Here is a 16970-nt window from a genome sequence, read left to right as displayed (position 1 = left end):
AGTGTTTCATTGAATATCTAGTGATATTTCTGGTTGAGAGTGGAGAGACCTGACTGCCAATCTCATGTCTGCCAGTCTCTGCATAAGCTTCCCTGGGAAAATAATTTAATTTTCTTCATGCATGAGTAGAAGGGATGGGGGGAAATAAACATGTTCTAAAGTCTCTCTCATCATTGAAAGTGTCATGCAGTCTCATCTGTTGTATATATTCTAGACGTTGAACATATATATCTCCAAGATAAGATTACTGTTCAAGATCTATAAGAATGTGTGCTTGTATGCACATATGAAAAAATTCTCATTTCAATATCTCCCCCTTTCTCTGCTCTCTCTCTTTCTCCCTCTCTCTCCCTCCCCTTCCCACTACTCTCTTTCCTCTTCTGTTCTCCACCGTTCAGAAACATCTGATCTTCCATTAGTAAGGAAGCACATAGACATGAAAGATATATATAGGAGTAGGCTGGAAGTGATACATGCACAGAACATAGTAGGTACTCAATAACTATCTGAGGGATAAGTTATAAGTGATCTTGTACACATCTCCCCTGTTAAATTTTCTGAACTATCACTTCCAATGTAGTTGTTTTCTGTTCAAGATCTGATAACGTTAACTAATTCCTACTGGCTACAATCCTAAATCTTCAATTCAGTGTGCATTTTTCATCCAGGCTTCTCATCGTGGAGTCAGTGGGACTGAAGAGAAAGGATTTGGAGTTTCAAGGCAAACACAAGGGTGACTCCCAGCTCAACCAGCAGCACGTAGCCAGGGAAGTTGTTTTGGCAACAGTTGGAATCATGTTTTCTGCCTTTTATGTCCCTCATAGTGCCAGGTATGTAACAAAAATTTAATGAACTTATTTTTTAAGGCAATATTAACTCCTTGTTATGGACTGAATGTTTTTGTTCCCTCAAAATTCATATGTTGAAACCCTAACCCCCGATGTAAATGTATTCGGAAGTGGGGCTTTTTCGATAGAATCAGATTTAGATGAGGACATGAGGCTGGGACCCTCATGATGGCATTAGTGTCCTTATAGGAAGAGAAAGAAACCAGAGATCTCTCTCTCTCTTTCCACCTTAAAAAGCACAGTGAGAAAGTGGTCAGCCATTTGCAAACCAGGAAGAGGATCTCACCAGAACCTGACCACACTGACATTCTGATCTTAGACTTCCAGCCTCCAGGACTGTGAGCAAATAAATTTCTGTGGTTTAAACCACCAGTCTATGTTATCTTGTTATAGCAGTCTTAGCTGAGTAAGACACTCCTTTTATTTTAGTATAGGAATCACTTGCAAGACCCTGGAAGTTCTGGCCTTTACTTATTTCTATGGCTTATTGCCTCCCTATCCCACACCTCATCCTCTGTGTGCCAACTACACCATCCTAAAGCATTTTTTTTTCAAACTTTAGTGTCATATGAATTGCCCTGGAATCTTCTTAAAATGCAGTCCTGGTTCAGTAGGTCTCACCTGGGGCCCAAGATTCAGCATTTCTAAAAGCTGGTGACACTGAAGCTGATGCACTTTGAGTAGCAAGGCTGAATGGACATCACATTCTCTCCGATCCTAGGCTCTTACATCTGCTGTACTTTTTATGTGTTTTCTTATTCTTCCCCATCTGCTTTACCTATGTAATTCCTAGATTTCTGAGTAGTAATCACTTGCTTCAGGAAGCCCCTCCTAATAGTCCCTGAGTTTCAGAAAAGGAAGGCTTTCTAGCACACTTAAGTCTCAAAATGTATAATGGCTCAAACAAAGAGAAGCTTATTTTTCACTTAGGTAATAATTTCAGTTCCTGTTTGAAGTATCCCTGGTCAGCTTCCTCACGTGGTGATTCAGGGACAGAGACTTCTTCCATTTTGTGGCTTCCACAATCCCTGTAGTCATCTGAACTGAGACAGTGAAGGACAAATGAAATTGAAGAAGATGCATGACAATTCTGCTCACATTCTATCAACTGGAATGCATGCCCATGGCCATATCTAATGGCAAGAGAGTTTGGGAAATGTGGTTTAGCTGTGTGTTTGGGAAATGAATATAGATCTTGGAAACAGGGTAGTCTGGCTTTCTCTGAAAAGAGTTGGTTTCCCATCCAGGGAGTTCCCATAGTAAGGTATCCCACAATACCCTTGCACTTGCCATAGGGCCTGGGGAGTGCTAGATGGTTGATAAATCTTGTATGATAAACTAGGTATTGAATGAATGTTGGGGGATGCTATGATTTGGACCATTATGACACCTGAAATGTCACGAGAATTTAGAGACCTGGTTTTTCATTTCTAGTATGTGATAATGTAGATTGCTTTATCTCTGAGTTTCAGTGCCTTCAAATGTAAAGAGTGACAATAGTAACCACTTTTCCTATTCACTAAAACTATTCTGAAGATTAATTGAGAAAAGTTTTTATAACTGTAAAACAATTGTAAAGAAACTGTTATGCTATCATAATATTTCTAATAATGAGCATAATATGCTCTAGCCCCATTGGTAGAATTTCTTTGACTCTATGAGCTAATCGTTGAGCACTAAATTATGAAAGGATATTTTACATATACCACTTTAGCAATCAGCAGACAAAGCTTACACTAAACTTCTTATATTTAGCATTTGGGGGACTCAGAGAGTTTGTTAAGAGAATGAAGTCCTTAAAACACCACCTGCAAGAGTAAGTGTTAAGTCAATGTTATTGTCATTAGGAGAACAAGCATGAGCTGAAAATGCTTTATGCCTGAAGTGCAAGGCTAAACACTTTATATATCATTTTAGTTGTCAGAGCAACTCTACCACGTAGGTAGTATGACCCCATGTTGTAGATTAGGATAAATGAGACTCCAATAAGGAAAATAACTGACAAACCCTAAACTCCAAATAAATATATTTCTTTACCATAACATTGCTTATAAATAAATATTTTTCACAAACCAACAACCCATTCATCCAGATCCACCTGAATTCCATAATGATACACTACTGTCCTGTACTCTAGTCTCTTCATAGCTCAGTTGGTGATGAAAGCAGTTCAGTGGGTGGTCACCATGGGTGATTTCTCCAGCACTTCACCTAGTCAAAGACCTTTCTCTATCTTGTCCTGGGTTGCCTGGAACAACTGACAGAAAGCACAGAAAACTCAAGAAGATGCCAAGTAGCTGGAGAGGCCTGCAACCTTTGTTAATGAAAATGCTTTCTTAGGCTTCATGGTATCTACAGTTTTGTGTTCAGTACTTGAAAGTCAAGGGGCTAATAGTGATTTTCCTTCTGCCTAATTTGTCAGCACAAAAATTATACCCATCTGTAGACAACACCTTCCTGATCTCTTTTTTTAAACTGTTATTTGTTTATGTCTTTGCTATTTTTCTATTATTAAAGAGAAAATCCATGGCTCTTGGTAGAATACAATATTTTCATCTCTGTTCAGTAATCCCCTTGCCTTTTTTCCTATTATGGTGCTCCATGACACAAATGTTTGCACCAATATTTAATCCAATGGGGACAGCACATTTATAAGAGGGGAAAAAAATTCCCATGGACACTCATGAATTAAACTTTATCAGCAAATGTCTATACTATTTTTTATTTTTCTATGAAATGATGTGGGTCCAGAGTTGAGTGCTTTGTTAAAATTTTGTTTAGGAAATTCAGAATGAATATAAGCTTCTAGAAGACATAGGTTACTCTCATGAGAATCATGGTCAACAATTGGCTGTTAGCAAAATAGTCACCTCTACTCATTTTAATATTTGTTCATTAAAATAATCTAATCAAGTTGGTTTGAAATAAAATCATCGGTTCAATTACCTGCCACAAAATATCCATTTATTTAATAGTTTTTGAGAAACTTCTATTTTTAAGGCCCTGTGTGAATCCATGATAATGTTATATATAAACACACAATATTAACGATTATAGATATACATACAATATATTATATATATCACCCAACGCAAATAACAGTACATGATAGGGTAAACAAACTCCAAGCAATATGAGTAACATGCAGTTGGAGTACAGGGGAGGAAACAATTCCTTCTGACTGATAATGAGTAAGTGTTTGCTTATAACTTCTGGGACATCTGCCTGTGTCCTGTCATTTAAATATATTTCATTAAGTGGAAAATCCAGGAAAGGCATTTTGGGTGGGAAACACCATGAGTAAAGACAAACAAATGCCTCCTTCAACTGAACATAGGGGATGGTAACATATAGATAAAGAATTAGAAAGGAAGAAAAACTAGAATGTTAGATTGGAAAAGTAGTCCAGGAAGAGATTGTTAAAAACAATAGAAATAGTCTCCTAGATGGAAATTTTAAATCTCTTGATAAGTCTAAAGATAAGGAGCCTATTAAATAGTATACTGCCCTTATACTGGCTTACATAGCCTTCCATACAATCACACATTTATATCCAATTTAAACATTATCCCCAGCACATATTAAAATGTCAATGTAGACACTTCACCTGGCACGGGGGGGGTGGGGGGTGGGGGGCGGCGGGAATCACCAATATAGAAAACCAGAGAAGGATCTCAGGAGCTCTTGGATATCACTGAAGGATACCAGAGGTACAACTTGCCTGACATACACTCAGCTGCTTGGGAAAAGGAATGCTCCCTGGATCATTAGGCTTAAGACTGAATGCAAAGGAGGGAAGCTGAAGGCTGTCAGCTCTTCGGGAGTGTCCCCCAGTGAGACAGGGACATGGAGAGGAGAAGAAGGGCATGTGCACAGCTGTGAGACACTGAGTCTGTGTCACGGGCAGCAGGATCCAGTGGAGCTGTACTGAATAGCTACCAGATGTGCTTCTTTGTCAACGACCTCATAGGAAAGAGCTCCACAGTGGATATGACAAGGCAACCTTTTAGTGCTGAGAGATTCACACCAGTTGAACCAAAAGAACCATCATCTTGAAAAAGAATAATCTTTTGTCCTGGGGGCAGTTATTTTCAAGAGACGCATAGGAACCATGTCATTAGCTTTGGAGATGTGAGCAGAAAGTGGAGTATGGATTGAACCTTTTTGTCAGGAGTTTGGGGTCCCTGGGGTACCAGGGACAAAAGAAATGTGGGCACAGATCGGGAGCACAAGTAATACATTATCCTACAGATCCAAAGACCATAGACCCCTGACGTGCTCCCTTGTGAAAAATTAGAGAGCGTGCAGTATTTATTCCTTTTGCACTTGGAGGAGTGTAAATTGCTGTCTACAAAGGTTTGTAGGGATGGAATTCTCATAAAACTGGTTGAAGAGTTGATTGAAAGCCAAGCCCTAATTTTTCCCCTTGCTAATATTGTCTAGAAATCGAGGCCTCCCAATATTAAAGATATTATAGTCTCCTCCTCCGAAAAAAAAAACCACAGAATGAAGTGCCAAATTATTATATCTTGGAAAAACTGCCATTTGCAACATATGGGTAAACAATTACAAACTCAAAAACTGATGTGAACTCTATCAGCTGCAGTGAATACATTTGTTAGGATCAACATTGGTATATATTTGTTTTAATCTTTCAGCACCACTGTATAAATATAGCCTGTCGATGTTACGACACACTTTATGCTGAATACCAACCAAAGCCCGACCTTTAGTTTGCTGACTGCATGAACCATGAATGCACCATCGCATTCCAAAGGACATAAGGATGTTAAATCTCCCCTACATTTTAAAGTTTAGATGGATTTAACTTCCCCTTCAACTTGTATTCATTCCAGCCGTGCAGATTCCGTACAACTCAATGGAATGTGTGAGGAAAGGGGTCAAAGACAGTGCACCATGGTGAAAATAGCACTGGATAAGCTGCAAGTCTCTAGATCTGGATTTTACCTTCCTCATTACCATTTGGGTTAACTCCGGCGATCACAACTTTGGTGAATTATTTCCTTTATCCGGAAAGTGAGAAAGGGAACACTCAACTAGTGGGTCAAAACTCAAATTTTAATGGCTTAAATTCTCAAGAAAACAAGGGTAAGGGGTCCAAAGGAAAGGCCTAGAGGGGCTGAATTCTAATTGTTGTAGCAGAAGTGGGTCAGAATAGACATAAGGCATCAAACATATGCTCCACTAGTTTCCAAAACACTCAGGGTTAGATCATACTAATGATTTTTCTCTTTCTCTAAAATCCTATGGCCATAAGATTATGCATTTCTAAGTCACTGACTCAGGAATTCTCCTGTTAACATAAGAATAGATCTTTATTGCAAAGAAGATTGTGTCCCTCATTTTCTTTGTGTTTGTTTTTAAATCTGTACATGCAATGCCTAAAATAATATCCAAAATTTGGAAGTGGCTCTTTGTAAAGGGAATTCTAAACAGGATCTTTCTTTTTCATCTTCTTTAACTTCGAGAAGAAATTGAAGCTCAGTCCCTGCTGCCTAGCTTGCAGATGCCATTCCGATTACTCCTTTTAAGATGGTTTACTTATAAACCCAAAATTCTAATTTTATTTTAGCACTCTGGATGGTGTTGGATCTTTATTTGAAACCTATATAAGAGATCCACAGAGTGGAAAGCGATTCTATGCAGTTTGAATATTACCAGGTTGCAGATGAGCCTAACATTCTCTTTTCTGTCAGTTCCACTTACCTTTGTTTTGGGGCATGGGGCCCTCACAATATCATCCTTTCCCCATTTACCCATGAATTCAATATCTATTCACTCACGTCCTTGACTGTTAGTTGAGCACATACTGTGTGTCAGGAATTGAGCTTCATCCTAGGATAGAATGGCTCATAAAACACAAAGCACATGTTTTTTATCCTCTAAGAACATGGACCCCAGGGGGCAGAATGGGAAACAGGCACTGACACCAACATATGATAAGTACCAGGAATGGGAAACCACAGAACGCCATGGGCACTCAATGAGAGTCACCTAACCTTCTTTTAATGAACCTGAGGATGTGGAGAAAGGGGAACCCTCTTACACTGTTGGTGGGAATACAGGCTGGTAAAAACACTCGAAAACAGTATGAAGGCTCCTCAAGAAGTTAAAAATAGGGGTGCCTGGGTGGCTCAGTTGTCAAGCATCTGCCTTCGGTTCAGGTCATGATCCCAGGGTCCTGGGATCGAGCCCCGCATCGGGCTCCCTGCTCAGCGGGAAGCCTGCTTCTCCCTCTCCCACTCCCCCTGCTTGTGTTCCCTCTCTTGCTGTGCCTCTCTCTGTCAAATAAATAAAAAAAATCTTAAAAAAAAAAGAAGTTAAAAATAGAACTACCCTACGACCCAGCAATGGCACTACTGGGAATTTACCCCAAACATACAGATGTAGTGAAACGAAGGGACACCTGCACCCCAATGTTCATAACAACAATGTCCACAATAGTCAAGCTATGGAAGGAGCTGAGACATCCTTCAACAGATGAATGGATAAGCGATTCATCCATCCGAAAGGATGACTACTTACCATTTACATCAACATGGATGGAACTGGAGGGTATTATGCTAAGTGAAATAAGTCAATAGGAGAAAGACAATTATCATATGGTTTCACTCATATGTGGAATATAAGAAACAGTGCAGAGGATCATAGGGGAAGAGGGAAAACTGAATGGGAAGAAATCAGAGAGGGAGACAAACCATGAGAGACTCTTAACTCTGGGAAACAAACTAAGGGTTGCTGAAGAGGAGGTGGGTGGGTGGGGGATGGGGTAACTGGGCGATAGGCATTATGGAGGGCACGTGATGTGATGAGCACCGGGTGTTATACGCAACTGATGAATTATTGAACATTACATCTGAAACTAATGATGTACTATATGTTGGCTAATTGAATTTAAATAAATACAAATTTTTAAAAAATGAGCCTGAGTAGGTTTTCCAAAGGAAATGATCCCTAAAATGAAAACCAGAGACAAATGAAATTTAATTCACTGGGAATGGAAGAAATCTTTTCAGGCAGCACAATCTAGGGCCTGATACTGAGGTAATATGCTATATTCAGAAATACAAGTATTATTTTGAGAGAAGTATAGTGTTTGGGGTATAGGGGTGAAAAGGTATGACACAGGCAGGGCCTAACTAACGTAGAGCCATTTAAATATGACACGATAGAATTAGGTATACACTGGAAAGATTCTACGTTGGATTCCAGGAGATTCTTCATCACATATTCAATATCAGGTATACATTTCCACAATAATGCTGAGTAACAAACTATCCAACTCTCAGTGGCTTAAAGCAATGAATATTTATTTGGCTCGTGAATCTTCAGGTGGGTGAAGGCTGCATATTCTTTTGGTCTCAGCTGGACCCACTGACATGTCTGGGGGTCAGCTGGTCATTAATTAGCTGTTCTAGGATGACTTTGGCTGGGGAGACTGCATCATGTGTCTCAACTCTGGGCATGTTCTCACAGGGAGGTAGAGGAATAAGAAGAGAAACGTGTAAGAGCTTTTTTAAGTCTCTGCAAGAGTCATATCCACTAACATTCTTTTGTCCAGAGAAAAACACATGGCCAACTCAGAACAAAGAGGGTGGGGAAACACACCCCAGGTATTTCATGAGAGGCACTACAACTCACATGACAAAGAGAATGGTTACAGGGATGACTGAAGAGTGATGGCCATGAATTCCATAAATCAATCAAGCATATAAGCCCTGCTAGGCACTGGAGTCTGTACTTCCTAACATGACAACTAATCTAAAAGATGACAATGACTTCATTGGATGAGATCACTCATGGTTCACCCACCCACACACCACCACCAGCACATGCATGTCTTATGAAGCTACATGTTCTCGCCTCAACTTTTCTGAAACAGTGGCCTGCCTTTTCCTGGAAGGGTCAAATAATGGTTGTATTTTGGAGTAAATTAGAGGAAGAGAAAAGAAAAGAGAAATGGAAGGGAAATATGTTCATACAAATAGATGCTTAATAACAAGCTTTAGAAAACCCCTTCATGTAATTGAACCCAAATAAAAGTGTATTAACTGGGAGTGCCAAACACTGTACTAAGTACTTTTACCAAGAGCTGAGAACAGCTCTCTCCGTCTCTCTCCCTTTCTATCTGTCTGTCCGTCTCTCTTTCACACACACACACACAGAAGAACACAAATTAGATAAGTGCTGTTGTCATATTATCCTTCCACTTTTACTATTACTAAAACTGAGGGTTAGTGAGATTAAATAACACATAACACCTGAATTTGAAACTTAGCAGTTTGATTCCAAAACCTGTTTAAATAACATATGTCAAATAGTCTTATCCCAAAATGTTCTAAATCGTGCCCTTAGAAAAGAGTATGTTTGAAAAGACATTTCCAAAGTCTATCTATTATACACTTTTCTTAAAAGTAAATGCCAAGACCCACGAACACTTTCTATAAATGAATAATGCAGTGAAAACCCCAGAAATGTATAGATTGGTGTCATGGAAAGTCTGCTTTCCTAACAAGTTTATCTTTGATCCGGGATTCATTTACATAGATTTTTGTCTGTGTGTCAATCCTCATGATTTGTGGCACTGCATATTTTAGAACCTGACATATGCATTCTTTTCACAAGCCACATTTAACAGCAGCCTCCATTGTCTATGATAATGAAGAAAGCAAGTGGGTAATATAGAAAGCCCGGTGTCTTTCCAGACCCCAGTAAGACAGACATTCAGACAAGTCTAATAATTGCTCTACCCTCACATGTGTTCAATAGACTGCCATGCTGACTGGCCCTGTACCTGTGGATAAAATATCCATTTGTTCAAGAGCGTATCTATTGAGGGTCCACTCTGTCATGCACTGAGCTAAGTTTAAGAGATACGATGGGGAACAAGCCACAGATTTACAGTCAGGTAGGGGAGACAGACAAAAAAACAAAAGAAAAAACAAGTAAGCAAATAACTAAGAATAATTACTATTTAAAACCAGACCTCTAGAGATCAACCTATACTATATACTTAGACCTGTATGTGTATAACAACCTTGCTTATATTAGAATGGTCGGAGAAGTACTTTCTAAAGTGGTAGTACTGGAGCTCACTCTAACAAGCTAAGAAGAATGGAAAGGCATATGTGCAAGGGAGTGTAATCAAAATGTTCTGGGAATGTGGAATCTGGGTTATTTGAATGTCCTGAAGATTAAGAGTTGACCAGGAAGCTACTTTTGTTTCTGTCCCTTTTCGTGGAAATGTAGTATCCCTCTCTACTCCCTTGGTTACTTTTACTTAATCATGATTATTTGTGGGACCCTATAATGCCCAGCCTCACTGTTTCCAGTCCTCAGTCTGGGCTTCCTGCTTTCTCTGGGTTTGAAGGAATCTCCAAAGTGACAGGTCCTGCCTCCCACCCAATGCTGGATTCTGGCATAGACTTTAAGGCATAACAGACAGAGATGAGCAGAGGCTCATCCTGGGCCATGGAAATTGTCAGGGTTTCCAGAACCAATTTTTAATATGGGCTTTTTAGAAACACCCCTTTTTTAAATGTTTGAAAAAATTTAAAAAATAAGAGCAATGTTTTGTGACATGTGAAAATTATATGAAATTCAAATAGTGTCCAAAATAGTTTTATTGGAACACAAAAAATAAAAATTTAAAAAAATAAAACTACATCTTTTCTCTTAAAATTTGAGTTTATTTCTAAAAGCAAATTGAAAATCATAGTTACTTTAGTTTGGGTTAATTTGATAAATATGATAAAATGATATAAACACATAAACTGATCAAATTTTTAACTGATAATTTTTTATTAGTAACTAAAGGAGGGGAGGAGTTTTCTCATTAACCCAACCATTTATTTACAAAAATCCATTATAACTTTTACCAGATTTTCCCATTCACTACAATATAGAATATAATTATATATAGTGATGTAGTAATAGTAGTAGAGGAATATGAGAAGACAAGGACAAATAGTAGGGAACCTTTCATCCAATTTCCTTTTTTCGCCAAATTTTTATTTTACCTGTAGGCTATTTTTTAAAATTTCACCAATTTTATTTAGTTTCAGGTATTCTAACTTGTACAAGTAAGTCTTCTCTTTAATCCATATCATTTTAAAAATGGGGTTTAGTAGGTAATAATGCTATACAACAAGTAAACATGCAAGCAAAGAAAGAGGGGAGAAATGCAGCACACCAAATGTTATCAGTAAGCTGTATGTAGGCTTGCCAAGAAGATATACATGTCATCTTGGATTGCTTCTATTCATGCCTTCATATCCTCTCTTAACTATCATCCTGCCCTGCCCTGACTTTCTGACCCCCATGTATTAGCTTCTGGTTGGGTTCTACCATTTGGAGGTATTAAAAGGAGATGAAAGGGAAGGAGGATGAGGGCAGGATTTTCACTCCCCAGGGTCTACTGAGTTGTATTGCTCTACCAGAGGACATGACTACTTTCATGGAAGCCCTGTCATGCTTCCCTCCTTCTGGATCTTAGGCCAGCAAAGCTCTGAGGTAACTAACTCATTCCAGAATACTGCACTATCCATTGTAAGTCCCTTCATATTTGGCCCATATCTTTCTAAATAGTCCCTTCATAAAACCCTACAAAAATCATCTAAATGTAAGTGTCCAACTGTTTCTACAGGGTCCCTAACTGATACACATATTATTTTTTCATGCATATGCTTCCCTTTTCTTCAAATATTTTGACAAGTGCCATGTCGCAAAGTTAAAATGATAATACCTTAGAGTGGCAAGAAACGCTTACATTTCAGCTCCCTTTCCTGAACATCCCCTTATCTGATTATCAATTTGAATATTGGTCAAATAGTTATTGCTAGCTCCATTTTATAAGTTAGAAAATCAAGTCTTGAAGGGATTAAGACATTGGGCTGAAGTCAACATACACACCCAGGACCCCTTGAGCTCATTTATCCTCCAGGGCTTTCTACGTAAGCCATGCTATCAAGGGAAACAGCAAACAATTACACAACATTTGACCATGACCACAAAATACCAACCATACGTTTTGTTCATGCTGAATCTAAAACAGTGTTCTGCAAACTATGGCCCATGGGCCAACACATCTGCTTCCTGTTTTTGCAAACTGAATTTCATTAGAACACAGCCACTTTCGTGTATTTACTTACTGTCTATGGCAGTTGTTTGGCCCTTTTGAGTAGGTAAGATAATGATCATACGATCTGCAAAGCCTAAAATATTTACCATCTCGCCCTTTATAGAAAATACTGCCAACTCCTGATCAAAACAATCAGAAAGTCCAAAATGCTCTCACAGAGACCTGCCTGTGATGCTCAAATTAAAGGACATACGTGTCTAAAGTGCCTCCTGATCACATATGAAAGAGTAGGTCATTTGAGTCCTTATTTTTATAAAGAGAATGAATGAGAATCTATAAATGGTATCATAGGTAAATCCAAGTTAACCAGAATATTAAATTAATCATAATAGGCAATTGTATGATTACTCTAGGAAACAGAAACCTATCTCACCTAGGAGATTATTCTTTTCAAACTTGCCTTTTAAATGAAATTCTGAAAATAAATGGATTCCCAATGGGGTACTAGAAACAGGAGCATTGTAATTTTTTTTTCTACTGCCAGAAAAATACCAGATAAAATACGGGACACTGAGTCCAAACACCAGTAATGCATAAATTCAAGGTCGATAGCTTGAAAGGTAGCCAGGGAAAACTGACCTGGATGGGATTTTTCAAACCATTAATGTACACTACCTCAATTATTTCTTTCTATAATGTTTGTCAGTACAGATGTTTATCAGTACTTTACATAGAAAAACACTAGTTTACTTCTGCATATAAATGAACATTATCTTTCATTCCTTTTTTCTTTAAAAAATCACCATTATTAAAACTTTTCAAAATTAGTAAAAATAAGTAACATAGAGGATTAAAAATATATTTCTTATTGTGAGACTTCTGGAAGCCAAGGATGACAGATAACAGCTCTTCTTCATCTTCCCATTCCCATCCAGCAGAAGAGTGAATTACTTGGCCTGGCTTCCCCTCCAGAGAAGTGAGTGTGTCATTCCCAGTGGCCACTTAGAATAAGTCATGTCCCCAGCCATAGAGGTTGATTCATGGGTGGGCTTGTTAGCCAAGTAAGGCCAAATCAGAATCTTCTGTGGGGAAGGGAGATTAATATTCATAGGATGAAAGTTTTTCATCTTCTGAGTTTTGACTCTTAAGGACCTTGTAATTCTGAAGCAGCCACTGGTCATTTTCACCATGTGGCAAAAACAAATCTCAGAATGGAGTCAACACAAAGGCAAACAGAGTAGAGAGAAATGGAGAGAGAGCATCCTGGTGGCCTCAGCTAAGTACCTGAATCAAGGTCAGAATGGAAACTAGCCAGCCCATACACTTCCTATATATATATATATATATACACACTTCCCTCTTCCTTATCATTTTTGACAGACATATAGGGATTTGTTGCTTACAGCTGAAAGAGTCCTGACTCATACAGGGTGCAAAGACAACTATATGAAAATAGACATTCATTCACTGAACAACTATGTATCCAGTACCTACTATGGACAAAGCATGAAAACTAGACATGCCCAGTAGTGAATCAAAGGCTTAACAAAGGACCCCAGGGGGAGGGATGCCTGCCAAGAAGAAGGAGCATGCTACTAGGAAAATACGACACGTGTTGAATGGCACTAGAATGTCAAAAAGTTTTCTTCGTTCAATTATTCAACAAAGAGTTCTCAATACCCACTCTGTATTCTTGGCATGGAGGAGACAATAGAAGGCAATCAAATAATCTCACAAAAAATCAGTAGAATTGCAATTGACAAGCTAGAAATGAAAGCACATGGTGCTATGGAAATGTGAGGATGGAGATTTGACCTAGTGCAGGAGGTCAGGGAAGGTTTATGGCTCATGACTAGCTGAAGATGTGTGGGAAGAGCATATAAGGAAGGAAAAATGAGTAGCAGGAGCGAAAGAAGGCTGGCATTTCTTGAACATGGAGGCCTCGAGAGTGTGAGATGAGTTTAAAGGCAGGAGGAGCATTACCTTCTGGCCATTCTAGATAGGGTGATCTGGGACAATATCATGTTACACCTGCTTCTCATGGTGTCTCCTTCCTCAAAAATATCCTAGATCAGACATTAAATTCTATAGTTCTCTTTGTTAAAAACCAAATTAGGCTAACTGCAGTATATTTCCTGCATTGGATGTTAAAATAGAAAAAGGACATTAGGGCAAAAACAGATAAAACCCTAATAAAGCCTGAAGTTTAGTTAACAGTAATGCATCAATGTTAATTTGTTAATTTTGACAAATACACCACAGTAAACTGTTACCCTTAAGGGAAACTGGGTGAAGGTACGGGAATTCTCTGTACTTCCTTTGCAACTTCTTTATATAAATTTAAAAATATTCCAAAAGTCTATTGCTAAAATAAAATCACAACAACAAAAAAATAGCCTAAAGGGGAAAAAAGTTGTGGAGTTTTGTCTTTATCTAAGAAGAACATAGAGATATAAAAAAAAAATTTGAGCATGGCAGGGTGGCCAGAAAGAAGAGAGCTATCAGAACGGCCTAGGTCCCTCTGGCTTCAGGAAAATCAAAATAGGTCTTTCTCCTCGGGAGCCCAGAAAGAGATGATAGTAACTTTGGCTGGGAGATGGACAGGGCTATTTTTATAGTGGACTAAACAGGGAATTTTGGTGGATTGCCTATGGGGTGAAGGAGAGGGAGGGGTCAAGGATGACCCCTAGGTTTCTGTATATCTGGCATCTCGGTAGATCATACACATGACTCTGAGCTATGAGTAGACCATCAGAGGGGGGTGGGAGGTGGTGATGACCTCCTAATATGGAGCTGGGGAGTGAGTACAGGAATCCAGTCCTTGGGAGGATTGGCAAGAACCAGAAAGCACCTCAATTTAAACACCACCAGATCACCAGGTGGCTTATCAAGACAACATGTCAGTTTCCTCAGAGGACTCAGACACAAAGCGAGGGCCCAAAGGAATCCAACGGAAGTCCCATTTCTCAAATGGGAATCAAAAAACCACATTTGAATTTGGCACGATAGAAACCGCCTTCAGTTTAATGATGATTCCCATTCTGTTAACCTGTTTCAAGAGCCCCTAATTATGGCCCAGCCTAGACCTACCCCTCCACCATGGAATGGGGCATACTTACCAGGGGAAGGGATAGCTTAGTGCCTGAGAGACTTTGGAGTCCCCCAGACCCCAGAACAGTGTTTGGCACATAGCTGACAACATAGGTTGAAGAAAAGAAAGGAATGGATGAAAGAAACATACTGAGCATCAGTCTCCTCTCCTGTGAAGTCACACTGATAATAAATAACTGATAGGGTTTTACAGGCTTAAATTAGACTAAGATATTTAGTTCAGAGCTAGGCTCATGGAAAGGAAGAAAGGCTGTAGCCACATGATGAAAAAGGCAGAGGTTATTTCTTTAGGGTGTTTTTCTTTACCGTGACCAGGTATTTCTTTCTTTACGTTGCCCTTAGCCATCTAGTTAGATATTAGCTCTTTCAAGACATATATATATATATATATATAAGGCTTGGGGATTTTATTATTCCTTGTGGATAAGGCCTCAGGTATATTATTCACCATTCACCATCGTGTCTCAGGTACTCAGATATACTATATGTTTAATAAATATCTGACATAGAGTTTGCTTATTACTGCCTTCCTGTTCCCCACAGAGTGTCTCTCTTCAGGAATTTTTTTTAAAGATTTTATTTATTTATTTGAGAGAAAGAGTGAGAAAGAGCACGAGAGTGGGGTGAGGGGCAGAGGGAGAAGCAGACACCCCACTGATCAGGGAGCCCAATGTGGAGCTCGATCCCAGGACCCCCAGGATCAAGACCTGAGTCGAAGACAGACGCTTAACCAGTTGAGCCACCCAGGCGCCCCTCTCTTCAGAAAATTGACCTTTGTAGCCCTCCTTCTCCTCCCCCTTCCCCCTTCTCTCCCCTTCCTCCTCCTCTTCGCTGGGGGTGTTTTCTTCTCCAATTATAGTGAAATTAAGTGGAAGGCATTGGGTGTCTCTGCTCCCAATGGAATTCACTTATTTCAGTGTCATGTGTCTTGCAACTGCCACAGCTTTCCCCAAGCACAGCGAATGAATGAAATGCCCTTTGGGTAGGTTGTGCAAGAAGAAAAGCCTACCTGTTCCGGGAACAGCCACATCCAGGAGAAACAGCTGTGGGTGGCTCTCAATGACTTGGCTCGGATGGTAAAGAAGACTTAGAGGCATAAATTCTCAGGCTAGCTTTAAAGCCAGTTAAGCTCTTAAAGAGGGAGCCCAGTGGGTGGAAAGGACTGTGATTTGTTGCTGCCAGGTAGGAATATGAGTTGGGCTTCTTGGAAGCTAGAACTCTGCTTAATTTACCTGTCAAATATCCTGATAGATTTGTCCATAGAGTTTTGAAATAGAAGATAAAGCTCCTCAACCTGCGTGGTTCTACCCTGCAGTGGGGAATATATCCATCACTTGCACAGATCAAAGTGGCTAATTCAGGGCCCTTCGGTACCTCCCCTCCATCTTGTCATGAGTACTCTATCTCTACTGTGTAAATATAATTATTTGGAGTAGAATTTAAAGATTGCCCATTGCATATTCAGTTTGTTGGTCAATGAACGTTCCAAGGAGCCAAGTCGACAGCAGCCTCTGTTTGGTCTGCTGGCATGCCACTATCAAAGGTGATCACTTAGAGACCCAGGAGGACTCAGGGATCAGGGAGAGCATACATAGGTGGAATGTTCAGCCCAGGCCACAATTTCTCACTGTTTTTCCACTTTCTTTGGCCCACTCCCTAAGGATTCTATACATTCTTAACCTCTCATTAGAAAGCATACTTTTGGGGCAGGGACTAAGAAATAGATAATTTTTAGAGATTCCTGGTCATCTCCCCCTCTTCCCCATGAAATATAAGGATAAAGAAACATCATTAATTCTAGGTGCAGACTATTTATTAAGTTGTACCACTTAGATCATGCCTTTCAACAAAGACTGAAGAATCCACTGTAAAGTCACTAATAAATATTGAATGTGCCAATTTGATTGATT

General features: G+C 39.4%; 1 long non-coding RNA gene across 1 annotated transcript in view; it reads left to right on the top strand.

Annotated features, from left to right (window-relative positions):
* The window catches only part of LOC141370158 (uncharacterized), an 81300-nt gene that overhangs the window by 59654 nt on the left and 4676 nt on the right, over positions 1-16970 (top strand). Inside the window, exon 3 of the long non-coding RNA XR_012373977.1 lies at positions 669-830. This is a non-coding gene — a long non-coding RNA (uncharacterized lncRNA). The remainder of the gene's footprint in view (positions 1-668; positions 831-16970) is intronic.

This window comes from Callorhinus ursinus, unplaced genomic scaffold (assembly GCF_003265705.2).
Source record: "Callorhinus ursinus isolate GAN/ISIS: 27379988/994484 unplaced genomic scaffold, GSC_fseal_2.0 scaffold2, whole genome shotgun sequence".
In the NCBI taxonomy this organism is placed as follows: domain Eukaryota; kingdom Metazoa; phylum Chordata; class Mammalia; order Carnivora; family Otariidae; genus Callorhinus; species Callorhinus ursinus.
This window is presented reverse-complemented; position numbering and strand designations above follow the sequence as displayed.